The 27,115-nt window shown below is 30.0% G+C and overlaps 1 protein-coding gene across 4 annotated transcripts in view; it reads left to right on the forward strand.

The window, feature by feature from the left end:
• The window catches only part of LOC116766471 (uncharacterized), a 68,215-nt gene that overhangs the window by 35,213 nt on the left and 5,887 nt on the right, over window positions 1–27,115 (forward strand). Inside the window, exon 1 of one of the 4 annotated variants that reach the window (XM_061522776.1) lies at window positions 21,952–21,970. The exons of the other annotated variants lie outside the window; for them this stretch is intronic. The gene's annotated coding sequence lies outside the window, so the exon portion shown is untranslated. Of the gene's footprint in view, window positions 1–21,951; window positions 21,971–27,115 lie in introns of those variants that run through there. 4 annotated transcript variants of the gene reach the window in all.

The raw sequence follows: 27,115 nt of genomic DNA on the forward strand, positions 1-27,115 counted from the left end.
TAATGAATTTAGCTACGAGCCATTTTTCACGTTAAATGTTGCCACACTTTTAATTATCGAAAATCGCTATACCTTCAACAGCTTCCGTTTTGGGATTTCGTTTTTTATTTCATTTTTCAGTTAGTTACACGTGAGTAAACGCTTTGACCTGTTTGTACTGGCTTTAATTAAAACATATAATTTTGAGAAAAATAATGGTTGCTTGCTTTGTAATACTACATGAAACTGGCTTACAAAAAAGTTATTAAAAAAAGTAGAAGAGTAACAAACTGCTGCACATTCTAAAATACTTAGTAATAATAGATTTTTAAAATTATCTTATGATGATTTGGTTTATTCATATATTATTATTAATATCAAATGTAATGTTAGCTGAATGGAATGATTGGAAAATTTGAAGGGCATTCAAACTCCGTTCAAATCTAGGGTTGCTATGTTAAAAAACAGAGTTAAAAGATAATTTATTCATATTTAAGTCAGCAATCTATTTTCACGGCCCAGTAAATTTATTAATATTTGTACAATAAAGTACACAATATATATCAGTGTTTTTATGACAGCTTTAAATTATCAAATCAGAGACCAGATTTTGCGAAGTCACAGTTCAATATCATCCTGGTGACAACTTAGTTTATAATTTTATATTGCTAATCACTTCAAAATTCTCATAATGACAGCAACCCTGACTACACGTCAGAATGAATATTTGTCATTCATTCAAATGATATTGAAATACACTGTCTTAAAGCACAATAGACGTAACGAACGAACGATCGAAATGAATTAACGGTTTGTTAACAGGTGCTTGCATTATAAATAAATAACAATTTAAATGGAAATTCGCTGTTCTGTAAGCGAATATTTGAGTAATGATTATAAATTTTATGTGGGAAAGATTTGGTTGATTATTTTTTTTTTTTCAAATAATAATCACGGCATTTTGTGTCATTTGAACTTGAAAAATGTTTATAAAAATCAAAATGAGAAAAATAACATTGTTAATCTTTTAGAAGTCAATTAAAAAGCTGATGCCAAACAATAATTGACCAAATGTAATTATGGTAAGTTGAAAGGTCCCTGTCAATATTCCCTAGGGCGAGACGGGATAAATGGTTTAGGGTACAGTCTTTTGTATACAAAATTAAATGTCACTGTGTCATTATTCAGACTTGACGCCTCCGCGATTGACTGACGCTTATGTTTAGTCAAAATATTATCAACTAAGAATAAGCGCTAAGCGTTTGGGGAAGACAACAACTCTTTGAGAATATCTCTTTAAAAATATAAATCTTATATTTAAAAAAAACTAATCTAGATAGATAGCAGATGCTTGAAATATAGCCAGAACCAATATTACAAAATGCTAACTAAAATGATCAATTCGTTTTTTTGATAAGAAATATAAGTAATACTGGAGGATTTTTGCAACCTTAGTATTTTCGTAAAATAATTGCTTAGTTTTAGTATCACAGGATCAATGAATTAAACCTTATACTTACTACAACTATTCGTATCATGAGATCATAACTTCATCTTACCGTGATTCTGCTCACTGTTACTGTTTGGGCCAAACCCTTATTATGTTTCGTTAATATATGAGACACAATAGATTCTGTGGTAATCCATAGGGTGAATGAAAAGGATCACTCTTTTATTGATACTTAATAGATAAAAGATCATCATTCTGTAGAAAGTACACGACCATGAGAATACTTTTGTTACTTTAGAGGAAAAAAAAAACATTATATGATTTGCAGATAACTGATACTCACCATTGAGTAAAATCTGAACTCTCTCGAGAAATTTTCTAAGCCACCATAAATAGAATATCAAGGATAATAACAGCTTTAGTTCGTCATAATATGTTTTATGACAATAATTTACAATTCAATAGAAGTTTAATTACACCAAAATTAATATCCTGTCACATGTTAAAGACATTTTAACCATTAATTATGTTCGCAGCGGCTGTCGAAGATGTTTACGGACTTGCGTTGTATCAAAATTTAATTGGATTATAATATTACTTTGAATAATTTATGGATCCGTTAACTTGAGATACGTAGGCCGTAGGGAGAGAATTAACGAGCACACGTCGTGAAGATTTTTCAATCTTAATTTATTTAAACTCGGTATTATCAAATGTAATATAATATAAACGGAATGATTTATGACGGCCAATTTATAATAAATTACAGAAATGTATTTACATAGATGATTTTTTTTTCATTAACGTTATTTTTTTATTACTAAGCTTTATCATACGGCTTCTATCTCGTAAGAAATTCAATATACCGTAACCATATAAGAAACTAGGAAGTTTAGGTCAGTTTAAGACGTATTATTAATAAATCCGGAAAGTCCTGTTAAAATACCTTCAATATTAAAAAAAAGTTTATGTTTAAATATTTATAAATAATTATTTAAAAATTACAAATAGAAACTTTTTTCTAAAGTTTCGATTGGTCAAATATTTCCCCAGTAACCATTTAATACTACAATTTATTTTTTTTATGATTGGTCTTATCTTATAAATATAAATTACTAGCTAGAAAGCTGATTTATTTTCAACTTAAGATTTCCAATTCAATAACAGCAATTCTGTTCAATATTAAATCTAAATTAGCAATCATTTTCAACGTTGCAATAATTAATATAAAATCTATATTTTATCTAAATATAAGTAAATATTCTCATTTTGTTAAAAGCCTTGCATGGGCCTTGGTTATTGCATAAATCCTCGTCCTACGGACGTAACCGGCATGCTTCGACTCTAAATAATAATGTTTAATCCATCGCTTGTATTACTTGATTTTATTTATAATTTATCTTACAGTCCATGTTTCTAGTAATTCTAGTTTTGGTTGGATTTGTAACTTGAAATATTTTCAAACTAATAATATTGTGAACTAACTGCTGTTTACGGCTTCATTCAGGAATGATCATTACCATGACATGTGTATATCGCGTTTTCATTCTTTTTTATTTTATTTTTATTCTTATATAAAGAGATTAAGTCGCTTCATAGAAACTTATCTTATGTCTCGCTTAGTTTACTTTATTTATTTTAAATATACATAAAATAAACATTACTGTTTAACTCAATTCCTAAACCTGGTCCAACGGAGTAGGATAAGGGACTTTAGGGCAGTCCAATTTTATTAAGTTCAGGAAATAAAAAAAAACAGTACATTCATTCATGTAAGATATAGTATACATGACTCATTTGGTTGCATATTACACAGAAGATTTGGGTTTCTCTATCTTGAGTCCCAATTTATGTAATGGAATGTGTTCAGAACAGAGCTGCACAAATATAATAGCATCTCAAAGGTTCATAGTGCAGTTACTAACCCAAGGCCTTACTGTCCCTGACTATATAACTGAATACCAAATATCTTTGTCTCTAGAATGTTGATCAGATACTCCTTTCAAACATTTAAACTTTGGCATTTAGCCCTCTAACAAAATCGGATTAGAAAGGAAAAACCTGAGTAAGATTTCCCTCAGAGGTAGCTTCATTGACTAATTGGTCAGCTTTCAGGTAAACTGGTACACGTATGTAGGACGTAGTAAAATCCTTTGGAATTTTATCACTTTGTCTTGTAGCATAAGATTTAAAATTACTTTTAAAATTTTGTGCACGTCCACGTGCATGATGAGCATGTTAGCTTCAAGTTAGAATTTTGCTTCAATATGTCTTTGTGGATCATAAAATTGTGCTCTCTTGCTAGTTGTTCCTATGGACTTATCATTGGAATTTATAATAATCAGTCATTTTATTGTTGAAAAATTAACATTACCTTGCAACAACATTCAATTTTAGCCGTTGTATTGATTTTGGGCATATCATGGACATCAATACGTTGTTTCGATTTATTTTACCAAAGCAACAATATAAACTAAACATTTCTAAGTTTTCACATTTATATATATATATATATATATATATATATATATATAATATATATATATATTATATATATATATATAAATGTGTCTTAACATATCTTCAAAGGTTTTCTCTAACTATCCACATGTCACAACATAACTATAGGAAATTTCGTATGAAAATGAGTATGTTCAAATGTAGGTTATGACTTGAAATAAGGCTACTTACTTCTCGTCTTCGAATATTTAGTTTCGTACTTTTGAAATATTTGAATTTCTGAACTGAATGTTCAAAAGTAATATCAATATCTCTCTTAGTTAATTTCGTTCTAATTGGCCCAAGAAATATATAATAAACAATCAATAATATAAAATAATAAATGTGTTTCTATCATTTTCTATTTTTTTTTTATCAAAACTCATAAATCTATTACCAACATAGTCTTATTACAAAAGTCAAGAATATCTGTTAGACACAAACTATGAATGGCAAGTGATTGAATTGCAAGCAAGTTAATGATTGTTTGGTAACAATACACCTCAATTTAAAATTCTTACCTCTTCAGTTTCTCAGACGAAGAACACATAGATAACAAAAAAAAAAACTCAATAGGTGAAATATGTTTTTGAATTCCTTAGATCTCTCAAACGTGCTTTGATTGCTGAACAAACAATGACCTCATGCGAACTTTAGTCACTATTTTGTTCTCAATGAATATTGGTACAAAAATACACAACCATAATATTGGATCAATTGAAATACAATATACAAATAAGTCAAAAATACTTCTTTATAAAAAACGTTTTAAAAATAAATTTAAATAGATGAAAAAATTCTCGAGACTAAGAAATAATGATAAAAAAAAACTTGTCAACGTTTCTTTGAATTTTGATTTTATCTATTTTATATTTCGCAGGTTTAAGTTGAATAAACACTATACGTAAACTCAGAAGTGTACGTATATAAGGAAAATATTATGTATAAATGTATGTCACATTGCATGAGTTCTTGGTAAACAATATCTTTACTTAGCCGTAAAAAAATATCTTAGTTTTAATTGAGAACAGTTGTGGCCTGTTTTTTTATTTACACTTTTCTATGAAATTATCAAGGCTCAATGAGTTATTCACAATGTGTCTGGAACAGTTCCTATCATTTTTTTATTGTGATTCATCTAGAGTTCACCCCTCGACGAGAAAAGATCACAGAACCCAGGAATGTACCTAATTATCCAATTAAACTTAACTTGGGCAAGCTATATATTATCAAGATTTGTGTAATTTAAAAGGAAATTCGGTATATTATCGCAGTAAATCAGCGAAACGCGAGTGCCTTGAGAATAGAGAATATTTTTCACATCGCAGGGCGCTTGCTTAACTGCAATTATAGATAAGCACCTATTACTCGTAATAACTGGGGTGAGAGAATGCTTTGGATCAGATAAACGTTAATTTTATGCGAATATTTATATGAATCTCTACCAGAAAATAAAGGTGAAATATTAAAATAATTCCGAAGATTATATGGATTAGGAAGCTCCCGAGAAAAAGCCATTTCTTGGTTCAACGAAACCCAATAATAATTTTGAAATGAACTAATTTATAATAAATGGAAAAAATGTTTTTTTCTTCAGTAAAAATAAAGTCCATTTGTGACAATTGACTATAATTTAAAATGTTGAGAATCATTTCATAAAATCAATTTTTTTTTATAAATCTATTTCCCTGTATATCACACAAAACATTTCCCAATTTTGATACTATTTTTATATGTTTGTATGTATTATAAAATTGCAAAACGAACACTGACTTAGCCAATTAGTGCAAAGCAACGCCTCGTGAGATCTTCCCACGTTATCTATTATAATTACACAATGCGCTTTGCTATTTACTGAATCCGATTAATTCGGATAATTAATTAGCGCCTCCAAAGAAACATTTATTAAATAAATAATTCTGTTGGAACTTATTGCTAAATGTTTGAACTTTTCAGTTACATTGCAATTAAATTAAAAATACCCTTAACATCCAAGGATCATATACGTTAATAAAATAGTCGATAGTTAAACATGGCAGACTATACAATCGACTATCCCAATACACTCATCATTGTCAGCTAGCTAATGAGGCGTGGAGGTGTTTCAGACGTTTAGAATTAAATGTTATAAATGCATTACTTAACAGGAATCATATACAAACTTATATTAATTTGTAAAGAATATTTAGAATAGAATTTTACCACCGGAGTATTTATACCTAACTAAAAAAAATCGCTACGAAATTTAACATTGAACCCCATCATTGTAGATGATGAAGAATATTTAGTGTACTTTTAAAATCCGATCATCAACTGCGGAATAAAAGCAAGACTTCATAACCAAATAAACAAGACTTGCAATTTAAGAGATAACTATAATTTACTCATTTCTAGATACTTTTTAACTAAAATCAGAGTAAAAGAAAATTAAAATTACTAGTAATTAAAACCTTCGTGTTGTGTGTTTGATATTATAATGGCAGTATAAAGTTTTACGTCATGGTATACAAAAATTTACTGATTCCAAATGTTTTTCTATAAAGAACAACTCAATGACTAACCATGAATATTTGAAAGGAAGAACAACAACAGTTATAAAGAATATAATCAGATGGCATTTAAAACTACAAAGGATTAAAAAACTGTTAATTTTTTACTCTACCTTATATAAATATCATCATAGTATCCGCATTTTATTATCAACAAAGTTCATGTTAAGAATATATAAGTCAGGCAAAAAATTCGATTACTAAATAACATTCCATAACATCAGTAAAGAAAGATCATTGTTATAAATATAAGTTATTCAACATATATTAAAAATATCATAAATAGTAACGAAGCTATGAATATAAATATAAATGTTCTGAATGGGTTTCAGTTATTGGAACAATATTGTAACATTGATCGTTAAAATTTTCATTCATATCAATAAAAGGGGCAAAATTATTTGATACTGGTGTTATAGGTTTTACTTAAAATTAAAAACATTATGTATACGTACGAAAATTTGTATTAAAACAAAAATATTTCAGTTATCTTGTAAAGACATATTTATACGTTTAGAACGCTAAGTTTTAAAATTGAGGTGTTCCTTATAAACATGATTATGTAGGCACAAGCTACTCATGTATAAATTTCAAATATATCTTTACTTTTTAATCAAATTCTTTGTCTTTCACAACCTTTATTTTTGTATATGATTAGAATACATATGAGATTTGATAATATTACACATACAAAAGTCACACAACACAGTTAGACACGCACACATACTCTATTCATATAGTTAATTAAGCTTCCGTAGCTCGGAAACTATCTCTATTCACGGCTTTGTCGCCATTATCTGTTTATCCATCTGCCAGTTAATTTAGGAAACCTGTTGTTTCTGCAGTTAGGTCAATACCAATTATGAAACTCAATCTATTTATCAAACGTAACACACGCAAAGCGTTGTAACTAAATAAAGTATTTATTTAAAACGAGCACTTTCAAAATGATTTGTTGGTGAGGAATATCACGAACGTCACTGAGTCGATCGAAGCTACTGACAAATCGCAAACCGAGTATTTAACAAGTCGAGCTAATGTACAGACTGCCTCACTTCATTGTGAGTAAACGCAAAATATAAGAAAATGCCTATAATAAATTACACGATATAAAAACCAAACTAAAAATGATAAAATATTCAAGTTTTAACTACTGTTTTCTGTTGGCAGACTCACTTAATTTCATTATTTTAATATGAAAATTAATTATTCATTAAAACACTTTAAAAGGAGAAATTCTTACCCGTCTCAAACACACCGGCAGGGTTTAATTTAAAAAATATAGACGAAGCAGCTGTTGCCGACTACTTTATACATATGAACTAGAAATTTCTTTCGGGACAGAACTTCTAGAGAGAAATAAACTAATGCAAAATGCTCATTACGTGTTTAAATTTTCCTTCGTCATACGTTTCGCTAAGTGAACTTCAAATCTATTATCCACAAGTGATAATGCAATCCAAAAACATTGAATATATTCATGACACTTCCTTTATTTACCGACAACTGGAATCATAGCTGATCGCGAGAATCGCAAAATCATCAACAAATTTATTAGATGTAGCAATCCAACAGGCAATTTCATCCGCGACAATGTAATTTACCGTTGAAAATTTCAACATCTGCTTTTGGTTTACTTTGCTATATGTAATGAGTTTATAATGCGTTAAATACTTGCAAGTTACTTTTATTTTACACCTGATTTAGCATCGCTAAAAATTCGGTAATTTTTATTATGATTTGTGTCTGTATGCGCTATTATATTTGGAATATTAAGGAAATTAAAGAAAATTTAATTTTTTATCATAAATAAAGTGATATAAAAATTTTGCATATTTATGTGAGGAAAAATAACATCAGATAACAGTCACAAAGCATATTTCTCGCGGTCGACGGTTCGAAGTATCAAATTTATTTTTATGTATATTTTTATTGTTTGCGGAGGGAATTGTCGCCTCCTTAGAGGCCGTTTGTATGCGGACTGTGAATTACGGGTCCTCCTCTGATAAAACAATTTGTTTTAGAAATATATCACATAATTTATCTTCGTTGAAAACTTTTAGTTTGAAATTTTGTTGAATAACATACATTTTTGTCAATAGAATATGAGTCATAGACAAAATACTTTTTTTATAATATATTCACATGCATTTGCTTTCTCTAAAATATATTTTCACTGTGATATCTAAAAAATAAGATCGCTATAAAGAAACGTCAACATAAAATCTTATTTATAAAAAAAGATTAATAAAAATATCGCAGGAAACATCTACCGTATCTGATACGTATCATTCTTTGAAAGACGCGATATAAAGTCCAAAGATAAGATTACTTTATTTTGGTGCACGAATTAGCAAAATCTACATTTTTCATAAAGAAACAAGTACCGAATTTAAGTCAAAACCCGCCGGTGCCATTGTTGTTTTAATGTTCTATTCACATTCACAGTCCAAACTTGGAACGACCGAGCTAGGAATTCATAACAATTTTTAAATTCTGCTTAAAGCAGAGCCGATTTGTTATTCATAGCCTTCATCCATTTAATAGATTCGGATCTTCACTCATGCTACATAATGTTACGCGATTTAATGTCTCCCTATTAGACCAAATTCTTTTGATCCTTTTTACTTTAAAACTAAATGCATTGATAATTTTCCGAATTCAATATAATCCAATTTACCATTGATTCCTTCATTCATTCAATGCGACGAGTCTGGATAATTCAGATGTCGTGTAAAGCCACCTTTACTGAACGATGAAAATTTCGATTGGCAACAGAGGGACCTTTTGATAAAGTGAATCCCGGAAACTACACTTTGAAAGCAATCAAGGCGGTGTTAACTTTGAAACTAATTTCTTCGGCTGCGCGTAGACTCGGCTTACAAACTTGATCAGTTCAAAAAAGTAACGATTTTGTAAACATTTCACATCCGCTTCGTTGTCTCACATAACATAGTTTATTAAAATAACTTGTAACCTTACAAGAAAAGACAAAAAACACTCAAAAAAAGGAATCAAATATTGGAGCCAAATTACGTGACCAGTTTTGGGTATATTACTTACGAAATAGTTATTCACTCTTAAAATAAACTAAAGTAGCTATCTTTAATTCATTCATTCTAAATGTTATACCTGAAATTATTTCATTGGGCACCTTCTTTTATAACCTAAGCAAAACTCCGAAAGAAAGCAACATTTTTATAAGCTCAAAAATATGCCAAAGTATCTAAAAAGTCAGAGTTAAGAGAAGCTTCTCCGATTAAGCAACTCGCTAATACTTTGTGCTACAAACAACCCCGCGAGTAAAAACGAGCATTCACTTAATTGGATCCTTTCCCGCAAAGTCTGAGATGCATTGCACTGTGGGAAAGGTCTATTTGTTCAACATGTAATTCTGCCAACACAGGTGAAAAACATTCAATTTTATACAATTATGATCTTTATTTGCAACAAAATAAAAACTTTTCCAGCTTGAGCTGTTATTTCCAACCATGAGAAGTCAAAAGACAAAGTTTTATGTCTGATTTAGTATAAATATATGCGTTCTAATTATATCGTTTGAATTCACAAGACCGAACTGTCTACAAAGTTGATGTGGACTTGTTTTTCAAACTCCGTTGCTACATACAAACTACTGAAATGACTAAAAAATAAAAAAACTGCAGTTTCAGATTATATAATTTTTGTATAAATAAATGTGACACTAAGAACATCCAAAATTTTAAAATAATTCGTTAGATGCCAACAAAGTATAATGACAACAACATAACAGTTGCTTAACGATAAACACAATACTCAATTGTTGAGTTAGTTCAACACAATTTAAGCCCCAACTACAAATGAACAAGCAAAATAAATCATTGTATAACGACTAAAGAAACACGTACGCATATTGCAAACCATGAAAACTTTGGTGTAAATCACCAAGGAATCTTCCTCAAATCAAGGAACTTTCTAAACGAGATAATAGTGAGGGTGACTTACGAGTCACTAGTAACTAGTAACGACTTTGCGAAGTCGCAGAGTAAGTTCAATAACTAATAAAAATTAACTAAACCTCAAAGGAAAGTCTTTGAATAACAAAGATCGACAAGCATTCCTTGTTCCACTAAAAATACAATTCAATCGAGTACTGATACCGTACTGTATTTGAGAATCCTCATCCTTAAGGATTTTTAATGAGGCTTGCTTTAAGACTTTTGCAGTAAGAAATCTGGTATTTTCTATTATTTCGATAACTAAGCATTCATTAAAATGAAATTGCTTCATTAAAATATCACAAAAGTTCTCGAAAATGTCGGTCCCCGTTCATTAAATTGAAATTAAAACATGTTTACGTTGAATAATATTTATATTGGAAGTAAACAACAAATATTTACCGAGATGCAGTGAAGCCCGGTTTAAACGGTGCTCTTAGGTATAGCTCAAACAAAGGTCGTTTGGCTTTTTTAAAAATATTTTCAGAATATTGAATAAACAATGTTAAACAAAAAGAGAAGATTCTGTACGTACTTAATAAAGGCTTCTATGAATTTTAATACAATGGTCCCAGATAATACAAACATTATTAATCATCCACACACTTTTCTATATCCATTTATTTTATATTACAAGCAAATATTTAAGTGAAATGAATATTGAACTTGCATGCATGAATAAACTTATGAAACGTTAGGTAGTGATAATTTTTATTATTATTAGGATACCACACACAGAGTTGTTAGGATAAATAAATAAATCTAAAACAGCAAAAGTGTTTAAAAAGAACAATTGCGTACATAGAAAATGTCTTATCCCAATGGTAATGTCTTCCAAAGACTCGAAGTTAAGAATATAATTAGGAGAAAAAAATGTACATCTATAAGTGACGTTCTTTTTTTAGTGAATGTTATATGACTAGTTCGTTAGGTCCTCGAAATATAAATATTCTAAAAGTTACCCACGTAGTTACGATATAACCAGCTAGTTAAAATGCTGCGTCCTAGCCTTCATGCTGGGGATACCGTTGAGCAAACAGTGATCGCTGCATGACAGGGGACAGGAGGCGGTCGTGTCCTGGAATAATGACCACTAAATGAAGCGGGAAAGCTGACGAGAATCGAAATGCGTATTGCTAGGGCTGGATACGATCATACAATAATATTTTATCATACTTTTATTTTGCACATCAAATATTATATTATTTAAATTAAAACGTCACCTCACATCATACACACTTGAACATTGACTTTGAGTATTTTTCTACGTAATTACGACTCATATATAATTATCTCATGAATCGGTCTGATGAATTCAAAATCTTAAAATCGTTTATAATGAAAATATAATTATGTGTTGATGACCCTATGAATGACGCAATCCATTAAAGAATTATTGCATGCACAAGCGCGAAATTTTGTGCGCCGTTTGCGTTTTGATTCATACGGAGCTTCAGTAATTAGTGATGTAATTGAAACATGAATTTATCACTCCATTCATTTTCATGTCGCGTTTCCGACTTTAAGTATATTGGGTTTTTAATTGCAAATGATAAAATAAAAATAAAATTATACCGGCATCGTTCAACTCTCATTTAAAACCAATAAAACTATTTGCGTATTTTGCATGCATAACCAATGCATATTTCAGCGAGACAGCTTTTCTCTGTCAGGCAAAGTTTCGTAGCTAAATGAATGCGAGTATAGTATGATGTAGGGAATTCCACCTCCTGATACGGTGTTATGATAAGCGTGAACTCTGATTGGCGTCTGATACATTAACATGTCACTATATAATCCTTTAGCTATGAAGGCATTTAGGAGGTAGAGCATTGTTTTAGCAACTTTAGCAACTTCTATAATAACGAGGATTCTTTTCATATTGATACGTTCGTTGTTTCTTGGATGTGATTTGATGTGATTTGGAAATGGAGTCTGCGATTAAGTGTCTTTAAAAGTGTAGTTTTATTGACATAAGGCTAATCATTACTTATTTTAATTTCCGAGATATCACTAATGAAATAAATTATATTATGATAATATTTGCTAAAAATTTGGAGGAGGCTAATAGTAGGTATTTCAAACTGAAAATACATCATAAGAAATCATATTACTATTGCATTTAAGTTATTTACGTTATTGGTTAGGCATCATCCAGTTGTATAACAAACATAAAATGAGATAATCAATTCTTAGTTAACAAAGCGAACTCCAAAAAATCTTATTTATGTTATTTTTTTTTAAATTATAAACCAAATTATAGAGTGCCACAGATAATTTAATACACAACGAATGGAATATCAGATATGAATGACAACGATTTAAAGAACAGATGGTCTGTGTATTATACACAGAGTATATAATACATTATGCAACTCTTGAACATGTCTACGAATAATTCGCGTGACGCTCGCGTGACCACGAATATAACAAGATAAACATGAGATACACTTATCACACTATTGTGTAACATGTATAGTAGTGCGAGTTCCGGGGTTCGGAAACATTTTTTTACACTTCACCAGTATTTAATGTCTAAATGTGTTTGTATCCAATGTTCATAATCTAATAAATACTTCGTTTAAACACGTCGCTCCAACCAGGAATACTTTTTGTTTTTCAGACTTCTACAATTGACGTGATGCAAATATGTTTTGTTGATAACATTTATTTGCATCTGTCGTACATCATCAACTAGTATAAATGCTATCCTATTAATATTAGAAACGTGTATTTGGTATTCAATCACGCAAAAACTATTGGGAATTTGAATATATTTGGCAATACAGCTGAAATATAAAATAAATTGACCAGTTTTGCTTTTTTGTTCTAGGAATCTTGCCGGTTTAGAAACAAGGGTCTGAGTAAAAACTACATAATGTAACTACTATGGATTATATGTTTACAGAAACATAACAATGACGTGTACTTTGCTTAAGGATATAACATTTGGTTCAATTATTTAAACGAGAAAATGTAATAACAATAACAACGGTCACGAGACAACTATATAGTTACAAGTCCTTTGTCATTTGCATTTCTCAATATCAAATATCCCACGCTTCTGTAATTACACTTCGCTACAATTACAACGTTTGTGTAGACAAATAAATTATTCATGAAGGGCTGACAACGATTAGTGTATCGTGAAATTTATCCCAATGTCATCGATATCCCTCGTCTTCGATGTCTTAATTTATCTAAATCCCAATGAATTATACTAGAATAGAATACATTTTGATTTTCAAAGGCATTTTTAAGGACCTATTGCTATAAATGTTCTGACTATTCACAGAGACAAATAAATGAAGAGGAAATAAGAAGATAAAAACGCTCCTGAAAATATTCTTTATTACATAATTTCAAACATCTCCCACTAATATTATTAATATGAATATTAAAGTAACCCACCAACAATATGTCGGTAAGACCTTGATTTATGCATAGTTAAATACGGAACTTTATACAGTAGCTTCAATAACAAAAAAAAATAATTTCAAATATCCAGAACTATATCTATATAAAATTATGTCGGAGTAGGAGGCACTTTATCGTTTTTTTAAAAGAGTGACGTCACCATAACTGACGTCACCGATAACTTTAGTCTTGAATGTCGTCAGGACTTGAAGGTAACCTCGTAGACGATTTGACAAACACCTTACTTCGAAGAGATCCGATCCCTGCAAAGGCACGAGCGAGACCCCTTGTAATCCGTACTCTCGCCTCTATTTATACCAACGTAGGTGGTTATGTGGGTGACACCTGATAATCTTAACTACCCTCAATGATTGATTATTCAAATAAAAGGAATTGCGCCGATAATTATATACATGTACAAAGTTTATAAGTTTATTTTTACATTATTCACCCTCACATAAACTCTAAGCAAATCAATTCCATTTCCTACAAGGCAAGAAAGCTCCACGCAAATGAGATAAGGAAGCAGTCTTCCGAATTCCCTCAAGCGTTTCTTACTTTTCTATGCGAATATAGCACTTGGAACACGCTATAAATGTCTTCAAAGAATACTAAAGGTACAGTCGTCGCCTCGGGGAATAATCTCTTGATACTTTTAATAGCAGTCTTTTTAAATATTTATATGCAAAAATCCTATTCCCTGAACTATTAGCCGGGAAAAAATCAATTAACCTAGAAATAGCCCAAGAATATTACGCCTTTCTTCTCTCCCGACTCTATTAAATATTTGATAATGGAACGAGATTAAAAAGTCTGTTCTTATTAATTAATATAAATTATTCCAAGTAAAGTATTAAAAACTCCGTGCAGTGTAAAATAAATTAAATTACAGTGTTAGTTTTGAAGGAGTCATGCCTCGTGGGATAAATAAAAACACTTTTATAATGATAATAAATCCTCATCATCTTTTTAAAGATTGTTAAAAGAAACATAAAACTTGAGAACTATTTGAAATACGATTTTTTTGTAAACATTTATTACTCCTGAAGATTTCTTACTCAAATGAACAAATATTGTAACTGAAAGTATTGGGACATTAAATGTGATTTAAAATTATATGTTTAGCTAAAAGTAGTGGACTAAGTAATTAAGGTTTACAAATTATATTTAAATAAAAATAAAGAATATTCCTTTAGAAACAATCAATATAATGACGTGTCACGTATTTTTATGCTATTAGTTTAAGTTAAATTGCAATTTAATAAAAATATACTTGTTTTAAAATTATACAACCATCATCAAAGAATTTCAAATATTTTCATAAATTAAGCATTCTTAATGTTCAGCTTTCCTCGTTTATTGTTCCTTATATCTCAACTATACACATAAAAAATCTTTTGAAGTTGATAAACACAATACTTCACGGATGCAACCTCGAACCTACGTCGTTCTGCCAATTAAGCCAAAATGATCGATCGTAGCGTTTAAAAAAAACGCCCTCTCAGAAAACAATAGTGTTAACCTTCACCTATTGAACCACACGATGTTATGTATTATAGTATTACTAATATATTTCCCATTGACATTTCTATACAACTCCATGCGTGATGTAACCTCATTAGATAATTTATGTATGTTCGTTATGTGGTCTATATTTCATTGGATAAAATCAAAAATAATTATTTCTAAGTAAAGCTAAACTTCATTAATCATAAAAAATGTAATGTTATATTTTAAATGGACGCCGCATGCTGGGTCCTAAATAATTTATACATTCCTGACTTTATAATTCGTACTGATAAAATTTTCGTGACTCCCTAGGGTATGATTTCAATTTCCCGAAGAAACTCTTATCAGCATCTAAATGATGGTAACAGGTTTACATACCCAGAGAGACCCTTTACGCTAATTACTTATACATATTTTATAACAATTTATATATTCAAACGTAATGTTAAACATAGATAATACAGACAAACTAAAAAAAAACAATTGTTATAGAAATACACATATGTAGGTGCGCTATTTCTAACATATGAATCTTAACAAAACCTTCAAATAGATTCGACATATCCTTCAATTCCTTAAATGGTTACAAGAGTTCCGAACTTGACCAATATACACACTTCAGATTCATCCACAGAAAATATAAATATTCAATCGAAATTACGAGGAATAAATAAGAACTTGTAAAGCTCAAATTGATATTTCTATAAAGAATCAATGGCATCGTCAAAATGTGAACAATGACTAACAATGTGGCCTTGTTCTATTACGCTTCAATCAAAATATTGAGGTTAAAGGTTATCCAACAGCTTTGGGAGTATTAACTCTTGTATTCCATTCAAATACGTTTTCATTTACAGCAGACTTGATACATTGAATGGATTTTACTATTTAAGTATTCATTGCTTTTTTTAATTTGACCGTAATATATACATCAGTACGTTTCTTTATAAAGGTTTTATTTTAAACACGACCTCTTCATACAGAAACGCTTCATCATCGGATAATAACTCAAAGTAAACAATCATATATATTTTTTATAATGCCTATCTAATGAATATGACAAGGGCAAAATAAAAACGAAAAGACAAAATGGTGTCATGTCTGCGCTATGCCAATATCCTAACCGTCAAAAAATATTTATTGTACCGAATGCCGCTTGAGTCACGGTCGATTGATTTTATTCAATCAGCATCCATAAGACCCGGAGATTTTATAGTAATTACGAGTAAAGTCCGCTATTTTTCACCCAAATATAACATTCCTTTAGCTTGATTTTAAAAATATTTTAATAAACACCATAGTTATTACATACAGCTCCAACATGATATGTGTTAAGGCATACGATCATCATTAACGTTTCGAGATATCCAATTACTTATCGACCTAGAAACTATTAAAAGGTTAAATTGTAGAGAAATTCTTAATAGGTACATAAAAGTCCACCACAGAGGCAAGCTATTCATCAAAAATCTAATTAAGTCAGGCTTCAACTCAGCTGGTGACAGGAGATTGGGTCGGGGTTTAATTACACCTAGAAACCTAACTTAACCTTTGTCCTAACCGGTGATTTTTACGCTTCGTTTGAATACAAAAAATAGCAATTTGAAACTCACTTTGTTTGTGTTCATTGATACTATATTCATTTATAAATAACTCACATGTTTGATTAATTTTATTTTATTTCATCACTATTAATATTATTTCTATATTATATACTATTAATTTTATTTCATCACTATTTCTAAACATATTAATTTTTAGTCCATTATGTTGTTAATCAGTAATTATTGGTTATTACCAATTCGGTCACATTTTTTTAATGTTTAACGTGGCGTGTAGTTTTGCCAAATTTAAAATATTTTTATCCATAACCAACTCTCAGCATGTTTTTCTACACACAGATAAAGTCATTGAGAAAACTTATTAATTAAAGTTTATGTATGCCATATAGACTAATATGTATCACAAACAGTTACTTCGATTTCACTTATTTGTCATTCTATGTGTGTAATAATTGCGAAGTTCTTTAATTATACAGCCTCTTTAATTAAATGTAAGCGGAACTATTCCGTTATCATTTACAGCAAAAGTCACCCCGGCGTGAGTAATATAAGAGAACAAAGTATACACTTAAAACTTAAAGTAGATAGGTCTGTCTGTTTTAATTAAAAGCCCTTATTGAGGGTGAAGTACATCAAGCCGTTATAGTAAAATTATATAACGCCGACCTTCAATTAATTAAGTGGAATATTTTTGGATTAAATCTATTGAACGCTTCAAATTAATATGACAGGTTTATTACGAAATTACTGAGAGGATTTTGCTGAGGATGACAAACAATGCTTTTTAATTAACGGCTTTGAAGTATATGTTACGAAGAAAATCCTTAACAATGCCACCGTCTCTGTTATATTTTGTTTTAATTTCGTTCATAAACTATTCTATTTGAGTGTTCATTAAAACATTACATGGCTTTTTTTTATGGAACATTTGATGTCATTGTGAACTTCAGAGCATTTGCGCGAATATTAATCCCTTCAAATTAGTATTCAAGTCAAAACAAAAACTAATAAAAAGCAGCACCGTGGAGAAAATTGAAAATATCCGCAACCATCGAGAAAATGAAGCCTTCGTCACGCCGTGAAATTAGAAACGTCTCGACATTTCTATGCAAGGCACGTGGCGCCAAAAGTTTATTTATCTTTAAATCTCATTATAATTTACAATGAATCTCCGCTACGAACAGCCATCTTGCCGCAATAGATGTAATTCAAATATCTTTTTTAATCCTAAAAAATTAAAAATAAAAGACAAACAAAACTAGATCTAACCGATTATAAGTCCAATCTATTAAAAAATATATTGTCTAAATATGTTCTGTAATAAGAATATGATCAAATGTAAAGTAAAATTATAAACAGTCATACAACAACACAACACTAAAAATATTAAAATATTTTTATTAAATACAAAATAAATAACCCAAAAACCTGAAATAAAACAGACCATGTAATAGGCAATGGTAAAAATACATTTATTTCTAATACTATCCTCGTGTGCATAAAACGTTCCAAAGTCAATATTATTATGGAAAATGTGTGACATAATTTCAGAATATTGCTATCATACAATAAAATCAACGACAAATACCCAATGACCATTTACGATTCGCTATTGAACAGAGAATAAAGAAATAACCGTATACGCTTTTACAAATGAAACTCGGACGTGATAGTCGTAACAAGATTTTATAATACTCAAGAGACTATAGCATGTAACAAGTCATAAAATAGAATTTAATTTAGTCTCATATTAAAAAAATATGAATAATATTGTTTATATCCAATAATATAAAAAAGAAAACGGTCTTAATACCAAGGAGATGTAAATAACAGAGACAATAGTTCATTTACAATTGAGACAGGAGACAAAGTGTCGTCGACGGCAGCGACATCTAAACATGAGTATTGCAACTATTCCTTGGAATCCTGACCATTTATTTATCCTCACGATCCCGTAGATTGTGTATCGTTTGAATATTCTAGAAATAGAGAATCGAGACCTGTTTTATCTGAATGTACTGTATAAATATCGAATATTATAAAGATAGAACATTACCAACGTATTCTGTATATTCTTCTGTTCTCATATTCAAAAGCCTAATCAAATATTGAATCACATCAATGATTTATTACATGTGACTAATGAATTCTAGATTAATTATGAAGACATTTCTCTCTGAAATTGAGACGCGACAATGGTGATGTTATTTCTAAATTCAATTAACAAAGCAAACCGAGTCTAGACAAATTACATTAATATTGATTGTAATATATATCGAGTATGGTATAAGCGTAAATATATATAGGAATAGGTATTACTCGTCAGTTAAGCGCGACCCTCAACAATCTGAAATTCAAAATTCTATTGAAACAGATAAATGGAAAGAGTAGGTACCCCCATTAAAAGCGGATGACAAATGATATTTCAATCCGAAGCCATTTTCTTGTGGATTTATTTAAACTTTTCAAAAGATTTAAGTCGACTTTGAAAGGAAATTTGAAATGTTTGTGTGAACGATTTATTATAAAGGACTTAGCGGTTTTAAAGATCATAAATTTAATACGCTTCATCTAGAATATAAATTCTCAAGTGTTTATCCCTTCACAAATATACCTCAAATATACAGAGCCCTAAATTTTTAAATGTTTATGTAAATTATATCTTTCATACAAAAATTACTGAAAGTCTTTTTAATTTTCTGTTACAACTTTTATTATTCTGTATAGACTTTGATCAAATATATTTTTTTCTTTAATCAACAGATAAAGTTCGAGAGAGCACAAACTCATACATAAATTCATTACGCTAAAAATATATAGTCAGAAGAAAATTGCGGTATAAAAGAACCAGAAAATTCCTAGACCACAACAAACCCTGAAAATAGGCTACATAAATAACAAAACCGTAATGAATTTAAATGTTATTCAATTAAATTCATATGAATTATTCAACAAAGAGTGCTAACGTGAAGAATGCCAACCTTCGCTGCCTTTAAGGCAGCAACCATTAATTATTTTTTGTAACACAAGATAGATTTTACTCCATTAAGAAAGATATAGGAAGCAAAAGTTGACTCGTTTCAGAATAATTCCATACGACAAACATTTTTTATTGCCTATCGTGGTCACAGCTATTACAATTCATAAATGATTTCGATATGAAAAAAAAAAAGCTGTTACATTAATATTAATAAATGTAGCTTACGATCGATTGTATAATAATTGTTGATTTATGACACATATTAAATAAATTTGTAAATAATAACTCTATTTAAAACAATATTTCCGTAAATATCACATAAAAAAATATATGTTTCTAGACTTGAGCACACTTTTATATGTAGAAAAATATGTATGATTTACAAGGAAGTAATAGATTATTTTGTGTTTAATTGTTGGTTCTGGAGTATCTAATTAGTTTATAATTACTAATGTAATTAAGAAAATTCATAACAATGTGAAATATTATTAGGCATCCCTTTAGGGTAGAGTTTGATTTTTTAGTCTCAATTGTCATAGTTTATAAACGTCGTAACTTAAATTACGGTGTGCTCCTTTACTATAAATATAACATATATGGCAACACTCTGTGCCATATATTTTACATTTATATTAACCTTCGCCCAGCTAGATAAAAATACCATGAATCTGCCATAAAATAAAAAGAGATGGCAAATAGAGACACGATTTATACGTCAGCATATTTGTTTACCGAGAAAGTTAACACAGAAAATTACATTACCGACGTAACTCGTTCACATGCACCATAAACACGGTATTCTTTGAGACATTTGATAAAAGATTGTGGAAGCACGAAGCGAAAATATGTTTGCTAAGGCAGATCGTTGTGCCTAACGCACACTACAGTTTTATGAGGCACTAAAAAAACAAGCTTGACATTATATCTATACAATATTCTGACGGTGAAATTCCATAGTAACGTACAAAACTAAGTTCAATAAACATTTCATTAAACATGAGAATAACATACAACAAAATTACACACTAACTAGAAAAATCTATTTGATAATATTAATTGCGAAATAAGATCCGCAGTGTACAGAGACCACAACATTTTCTGTGATATATAGGACATGTTAGTATCCGAGTCCGCACTGTCTGCCGCCATAATAAATTTTGTGACAAACAATATTCCCCTGTCCTTTGTCTGCTCGCGGCCAACATCGATCGCAACCACAATACACTCGCTTAAGACGCCTATCTTTATGTTATAATCCAAATAATACACTTTAAAACTGGACTGTTCAATTTTTATATGCAAAAAACATATAGCATTCATATATAATCGATCTTAACAATATCTTGGACTATCACAACTTATGACCACTAACGCCATCTCTTAATCGTGATTAGAACAACGCTTTTTCAAATAGATGGGATTCTTATAAGATTTATTTTATATAATAATAAAAAAACGGGTTATCATTAGGTTGCTTATAAAACAATTCACTAATACAACATGTATAACCATATCAACTTTATACATATACTACGTGAACCACTCACGATCTCGAATAATCTACCTTGAAATATCATTTGAATAAATTTCATGCTCTAACCTGAATAAAAAAAAGATGTTGAGTCTCATAAACCCGGATATCCCAATCATATTATCCGCACCCAGCCCGTCCACACAGTACTCATCACACGAACATACTCACTTGTACTGTATTAAATTCCTACCAACATACTGTAAACGATAATAATATTTATATAAAAATAAACATAAATAACCTAATCAAAGACTCTTTTTTTGTCACAACAATATTATATTCAGATGTCACAAACATTTACTTCTCAATAATTAAAATCAATTCGTTCCTTTAAGTTATTTATCTTACATTAAATAATTTTTAATGTACAGTTTTCAAGCAACTTTATCTTCAGAAATCAAGCATGAGCTACATTACAAGTTATCACCTTTAAGGAATTTCAAATGTGGGTGCATGTTCTGTATCGCTGTGCGCATCTATTGTTCTAAGCTTGAAATAAACTCGGCTTACATGGGTTTGTTGCTTTTATATATAATTAATAGAATTAACCTTAAAGCTTATTTTTAATATGTCTAACAATAAAAAAGTTCACCATTATTAATAACGTAAATTATTTAATATTATTGAAATAGTGATGCAAGTAGTTGCAACTTGCAACCTGCACTTGGTTACTTTAAAATAATCCTTTAGTTACATTAAAATAATAATGTTACTGTTGATAAAAAGAAAAAAAAAATATTATTTTAGTAAAACCAATATAATGTATAGGCTTGCGTATATTTTTTATTAATGGAAGTGAAGATGTGTGACGATAAAAATAAAAATATATGTACATATATAAAACAGCGGCAAGTAACCTTAACCTATTAGCTATCTACAACGCTCTCGCCTCCCATGAGTCACTCGGATTCAATCAGAATACCTGTGGGTTGGATTACGACATTCTAGAGAAAAGTTTCATAGTAATCTACATAAGAACTCAACTCCATATTCAAATATAAAGTAACAAGTAATACACTGAAATTACTCGCTCCATAACCAGGACGAAAATGACTAAAGAAATTTATAACATGATATTAATTGGCATTGCGCAAGTATCGCGAGCGACCTTTCGCCTTATTGTAATTTGCATTCAAACGAGATACGATCGAATAAACAAAACGTAAATTCGTTTTTGACAGTACACAGGCTGATTAACATTCTTGCAGCAGTCCTCCGGTGACGCGCGGTGTACACTGAATCCGAATCACGTGACGCAAAACGTCCTGTTAAGTTTGTGATTTCAATTTAATGAGTAAATTTTAAATCATTAATTAATTCTTTAAACGATTTTTTTCATTCAGACGTCATAATTTTCTAGTGCAAATTATAGTATTTTTTAAGTTAGAGTTGCACCGTTTTAATTCAAATAGGATATATCAGTCTCAAGAATGCCAGGTACATTCGCGTCACGTGGAAGTAGTAAAATGATAAAACTTTATCCTCCACGTCAACGTTCTGAATAAAATGCAAAACGTGTCTGGGTTGCAGCCAATACGACTTACCATGGAACTCGGAGTGCACTCGTTCAGGAAGTTTTTTGATTTGAAATATTATGTTAGTATCTACTTTATAAAACAATTTAAACATGATAGGTTCCTTTAACTCCTTGAAATGCGATTAACGTCACATCTACGTAATTACCTTTTAATTTAACTTCATAAAAATCTTATTTAAACCATTTTTAAGTATATCAAATTTAATTTACAACCAAATCTTCACATAGCTGTTGGTTATTAAAAATTTACCTTATAGTTTTGTAAAACACTATTTACACAGTAGTATCTGTATTATAAATTTTGTTAAACTTAATTTTTTTTTTTATATTATGAATTTTTGACTTGAAAAATGTGAAAGATACTTTCTCAGGATATTGCACTATTATTTATGTATAGAATATATTGCAAGCTCAACTGAAATTGATTAAAATTTTGACATACAGTGGCTAATGGCTGAAACATTGCCTGTTTCACATGACTCATTGCCAGAGCATCCATAGTTAGTCGACGTCTATCCTGTCTATTTTATAATCTATCCACATATCTGCGTCAAATACTGACATATCACCGTATAACTCTATACACCAAATTTTGTACTGAAACAAGCTGTATCATTTAGACGTACACAATACCGTATACAGCTGAAGTTGGGATGTACTGTCGCATCTTCACATTTCCGAGGCGCGGATTAAAGCCTTTATAAGATGTCTGAAAAATCTGCAAAGAGGCTTACGCTTTTCGTATTGAATAGAATCTCATAAAACATTCTGTGAAATCCTTCTTTAAATCCCTATTATATGATAAGAATCCATACAAATGTTGCTTTATGTTTTATTCTGGAGCGTCGTAATTTCGAACATTATTTAGGGTATCATTTGTCTGTAACGTAAATAAATACTTAATATTATACGAAATCCTTTCATGCTTTTGAGTAATTCAAGTAGATTGAGTTGTGGGATTTCTTATTGAAACCAGAATAACCAAATATATATACGAAAATATATATTTTTTTTTATTAGAACATAATATAAATATAAATTGTTTTAGATATTCTGAACTCGATGAAATAGATAAAATATTCGGTGTATAAAATATGAAGCGATCAGAGCACAATGTAGCGTCAATCCAGTAGGATCTCTAAAGGCTCGCATTCCTATAGACGCACGCCTCATTAAATTTTGTTTGAATAGGCAGATGAACCGGCACCTAGCTGGTCAGATATTACTTGTAGCGTTAGCAGAACAATTATTATAAGGATTCCGTTTGAATTCTGTTAAGCTCAAGATAAAAATAAATATTGTTTTCTATTTTTAAGTGTTAATTGCTAGCAACCTAACAAAACAATGTGTTATGATCCTCAGATCTTCATACATAATTAAATTAAAAAATACAATAAAATCAATATTGTAAACATCTCCTTATATGATTGAAATTATATTCTACTTCTAAATAATACATTTTTATTTTTATAACTCTTATTACAAGATATAATTTTATATTATGTTTTAGAACTGTTCTTCTTGTTGTCGTTACGATATATATTGTTTTGCTGTCTGTACATTAATAACGTATGCATCCAGTGAATGGTTCCAGACAGGTAGTCGCCACAAACATCACCGCTCCCATCTCGCGAGTAAACACTACACGATGTACACACTCACACTCATTCACACACACAAACATCCACTCATTCACACACACAAATACGTAAGAGTAACCCATACTTCATCATAGTCTGCCATAAGTCACGACTAAATGTTAGGCATGTCCAGTTTTTTGACACTTTTATTTCGATTTCAAAAAATGATTTCATGCCTCTTCTTACACCTATTACAGATCTGTGACTGTCTGTTTGATTAGCTATTAATTTTTATTTATTAACTTTTCTGCCTTAATTATTTGTGTTATTTATACTAAGATATCAAGATTTTACAATCGCGAAAATAATGCCTGCTTTCTTTTTCAATTATGCAAATTAATTAATTAAAATGCATTCATTGAGTCAATAGCTAAAGCCAAATAACTCAATCCAGTGCTTCGATATTTAGCTGTGACCACAAAATGGCAGCCCGCATTTATAAGATTGCTCTCCCGCCCCTATGTACGAAACATTTCCATTTTCAAACATTAACAAATTAGTTTTATTTCAACTCTAGTTCTATTTTAACTTTACTTGACCAACACAATTTCAGATTTCATTTTAACCAGTTTTCCATAATAAAGCACCCATTGCATTAATTTATACAAAATGCCAGCAAGGACAGTACAAACGCTATGTAGATACATACATTGTGTTCCCATGCGTCTGCAATCGGAACTTACGAAGCATTCAAATGCTTTCAATATCCTCGCTATGCTGACTTGACTGTGCACAATGGCTGCCAATTTACGCGGGAATTCGGCTTGGATGCCTCTACACTAACGTTCCATAGGCAACTGGCATGTCTGCGAAGAGGCAAATGCTATTCCAGACCTTATTACTGTTGAATGCCTACGGGATATACCTTCGTTACCGGGAAAGTTTAATTCATGGATTTATCGTACTATTTATAGATAGCAACTTAAATGTTTTGATCAAACCCAAGATCTCGATTACCGAAGAGATTATTCCATGAATTCTATTATGAAATCTTTACCTCGACCACTTTTAAGTTAATTTAAATTCAATATTTGTTATAAAGTACATTTTTTCTGTGGCTTAAATTTATTTTTCCTTTATTACTACATCCATTTATTATGCCGATTAATGTAATTGCCAAGGTATTAGCAGGAAGAACATACAGTTGATTGTTGTTTTCCTGAAATTATGTTAACAACAAATTATCTTTTTCGAATTTATCCGTCTAAAAATCATTATAATTAATTAAAAATCAAGCAGTTAATTATATACCTCCATTTATATAACCATTATTTGAAATTTTGCTTAATATTTACGGACGAATGGGTTGCCAAAACAACTTTTAGTTGCAATTAATGCAGGGGAAATTTTAATTAGTATTATAAAAATTATAATTGTATTATATTTAAAGTTTATTTTCAGAGGAATTCTCCTATTTCACTTCTAAAAGACTATATTCGACGTGAACGGTCAGTTAGAAGTAGTTTATAATAGAGTTAAGATCGAAAGATATAAATACAGATTTGCCCTAAGTAATTTATAATATATGGGCAGCTTGGAATGGCTATGGCAACAAAAATTATATATTCAATGTCATTAAACTTCAGTGACTGTTTTCTATGTAAAAATAAAAGGGTACATATTAAAACTTCAACTCGAGATGAGTGTTGAAAGCGAGAAAAATTAAATTCCATAGAGAGTCTCTTAAATGTTGTATGTTTTTATTGGTGTCTTGTATTCTGTTTTAACATTATGTTTATTAAAACCGTATAAAATACAATACTAGTAAGGGCTGTTATTTCAAATTATATACCTATTTTATGTTGCTTCAATGAATTAGTCTCTGTAACTTAATTCGTATTTTTTAAATATTGTTAATTCAACAATTTTTTTCAATTTATGTTAAAAATTATATATATAGCAAAAAAAATCACGTATATAATGCTGTAATCTTTCTTAATTGGATCGTATTTTATATTCTTACATTTTCCTCATTTTAAACCGTCTTAAATTGTCTATATTTTAGTTTCGTTCTAAGCTTAAATGGACATCTGAGAAAGTAGACAATCTAGAAGCTTTTGTCTGTTATTTTCCATCTTAAGCGATCCATTTTCTCTTCGTATTTGAAATCTAAAAATCAATTACTCGTTACAATCCTCGGCTTGAATCTTCGTTCATAGTGTAAACTTTGCTTATTCATTCCTTAACATGGCACTGGTTTTTATCAGCTTCTTTCACAGTGGCAGCCAAATCATCCAAGGCCCTCTCAAAATCATCTCAACATATTTTAGGAAGCTATACTCTTTAAATCATTGATAATCATATATTTATTATGTTTATCCCTGTTTTAATACAAAGAACATAATAACTTATTTATTGAATATGAGTAATTTTTTTATTAATTCCTAAGTCTTCCTGTTTAATACCCTACTCTTTTTGTCGGTTATTTATATTGACCGGTAAATAAAGTTAGACGCCTTAGCCCGTCACTAAGGTTTTTTTT

The sequence above is a fragment of the Danaus plexippus genome, chromosome 15 (assembly GCF_018135715.1).
Source record: "Danaus plexippus chromosome 15, MEX_DaPlex, whole genome shotgun sequence".
NCBI classification, from domain to species: domain Eukaryota; kingdom Metazoa; phylum Arthropoda; class Insecta; order Lepidoptera; family Nymphalidae; genus Danaus; species Danaus plexippus.